This window comes from Palaemon carinicauda, chromosome 40 (assembly GCF_036898095.1).
Source record: "Palaemon carinicauda isolate YSFRI2023 chromosome 40, ASM3689809v2, whole genome shotgun sequence".
Classification (NCBI taxonomy): Eukaryota; Metazoa; Arthropoda; class Malacostraca; order Decapoda; family Palaemonidae; genus Palaemon; species Palaemon carinicauda.
In genome coordinates, this window is record NC_090764.1 from 23643548 (window position 1) to 23646870 (window position 3323).

The window sequence follows — 3323 nt, forward strand, 5'->3', positions numbered from 1 at the left end:
TTTATAAAAAAACAAAGGAAAAATACCATTGGGGTCTACACCTCCATAAGCATCAAGGTCCATCAACAGAGCTTTAATCTCACGAGATCGAAAAGCTAAACTATTAAGGAAGTTCAAGTTTTTCATTACTCTGTTTACTGTCAAAAACATCAGCCAAAAGGGTTGCCTTTTCCTTTGGACAGTGAGTGACTGAGCCATCTGGTTTAAGTAAAGGAGGAACTGTTGCATCTGCACCAAAGAGTGCAGATTTAAGGGTAGACCACCATTTATGTGCCTGAGTTGTACCAGAAAGGATTTCTTTTATGGTTAAATTGTACTCCTTTTCAGTTGAGGCATAAACTCTCTGAGCAAAATCTCGAAGCTGAGTATAGTTGTTCCAGGTCAAATCTGATCTGTTACCCTTCCAAAGGTGATAGGCCTCCTGCTTCTCCGAATAAGCACGTCTACAATCATCCTTGAACCACGGTTTGTCCTTCACTCGGTACCTTAGCACACGAGAAGAGATACGCCTATCAATTATGTTGACTAGATTCTCATTCAAAGGGACAACAGGATCTACACTACTATATAATTGTGACCAATTCAAGCACAAAAAATCATGCAAAATCCCAGTCTACTTGGGATTTCATATAAATTTTACAAGAGTATGATATATCAGGGACAGGCTACTCAGTCTTCACTACAAATGAATCAAGGCATGATCAGATGTCCCGACTGGAGAACCAACCTTACTAGTTATAACGCCAGGGGAGTCAGTGTATACGAGGTCCAAGCAATTACCAGACCTGTGAGTAGCTTCATTTATGATTTGCTCACAGCCTGATTCAGAGGCAAAGTCTAAAGCTCTTAAGCCATGGAGATCGGTAGGAGAAATAGAATTTAACCACTCCCTATGGTGAGCATTAAAATCACCAACAAAGACAAAAGAAGACTTCCTATCATCTTCTTGTATCTTAGCCATAATGGTAAGAAGACAATCTAAGATAGAATCATCCATGTCTGGATTCCGGTAGATCGAACACAAATAGAAGTTGTTATGCCTGCCACAAACTTTTATTACCTGAATCTCATGACATCCACATTGATAGCAGGACTTATGAGAAGCAGGGTACTTGGTCCTAATATACACCGCCATTCCCCGGGCCATAGGGATGGCACCCCGTTTCAACATTATTGGCTTCTTAAAACCAGTTATAAGGAGCTCAGATGAGTGCCTCATATTAAAAACCAAAGTTTCTGAGCATAAAATAATATCATACTGTCTGGACGCAACTGTAAGGTCTTGGATATTTGCATGAAGACCACGAATATTGCAATACAGAGGACGACATAGACGAAATATAGGACGTACTGTTCCCAGATTTCGCTCAATGTCTCCAGACAGCATAAGAATTAATAAAAATAAAAAAGAGATATCACACACACACACACACACACACATATATATATATATATATATATAACTCACTTTCGTATATATATATATATATATATATACATATATATATATACATATATATATTATATAACAAAAAGTATACATATAACTGTAATTAACTCGTGTTTATTTTTTTCAACTCTAAGCCACCTTTTAAACAATACAAAGTTCCAAACGCTTTTTCTATCTCAAATGAATAACCATACATATTTCATATGCTAAAACAGTAAGATTTCCTTAACTTTGAGTAACATGGAAGACGGGTAACACGAAAGAACAAAGAAAATGAAAACTGTAGTGAGCATAAACAAACAAAAAGTGAGAGGACAAAAGGCCAAGCTATCAACAGCGGGTTGCCTTAGAACAACTCTCCCTTGAGAATGTTTGGTAAGAAAAGATCTTTCTGTCTTTCTCTCTTTAAATGCCTTGTGGCTTTAAATTCTGGTGCGACTTTATTTGTATGAAAGGTGTCTCTAAACGGCGGCTTAAGAAACGTTGAAGCGTATATTTCTTTTTTACTTTCTATGGTTTGGAAATTCCAAGTTTTCCTACATTGTGTTGCTTTGACCTTTTATTTCTCTAATAAGTAATAACCACAAATATTAAGTTTCCTCTTCGGCCGTAAATACTTGAGAATGTTTTCCTCTGAGTGAACATGAATCCATAACGTTAACAAGACACATTCTAGTTTGATATTCAGGACAATAACTCTGTGGTATTAGGTTTTATATAAATAAACACTGAAGGCATCTAATCTCCAGTTATAACAAAACAATTAAAGTACACAGTCGTCTTGATTTCAAACGCTCATCGGTCTTCACGTAAACTTAACATCTCAAATATAGGGGACCTTACTTACAACGAGCATTTTTTTTTCTTCCTTTTACGACAAAGATTTCTTCCAAGTCTTCCATAAATAATAGATATCGTTATTTCAACAGCAATGTCTCAACTCGTATCTATAATTAATTCAAGCAACACACACACGATATATATATATATATATATATATATATATATACATATATATATATATATATAGAGAGAGAGAGAGAGAGAGAGAGAGAGAGAGAGAGAGAGAGTTGTCGTTAAAATGAAAATTGAATAAATGGGGCTCAGTAATAATTCAATCTTCAAAACCTCTAGTCATAAAGATATATGAAAACATACATACATACAAACTCATACAGTATATTTGTATGTATGTGTGTGTATATATATATATATATATATATGTATATATACAGTATATATATATACAGTATATATATATATATATATATACATCCTATTCTGCAGCTTATCTGCAATGCCACATAATTTAAGACATTGAACGATCTTTAGATCCTTAAAAAATATCTTCTCTGTTTTAACAATACAATATATTACATCCAAAAATAAAGGCATTTATCAGATGTGATTGCAATATGTCATGAGTTTGTTAGGGATGACTTTAACTTTGGGACCCATTGCCCAACACTAAACTAAATATAGCAGTTTGATATCATTTATTCAGGATATCTCCCTTTTGCAACAATATCCTCTAGCTTATGGTTCAAAGGGAAGAGACGGACAAATATATACTGTATATATATATATATATATAAATATATATATATATATATATATATGTATATATATATATATATATATTCTCTATTTGCACACATATTATCGAAAGAATATAATACGTATAGACATTAATGGTATAATTTTTAATCAATTTGATTAAGATAAGACAAGAAATCTTGGTTAAAGATATCCAGCAAACTTTCATTCTATCTAACACTAAATATACATAAATGTAACTTCAAAATAGTAAATATTTGTAACGACGGACATGGATTCACCAGTGCAAAAACAAATGACACTTAATTCAGATCAC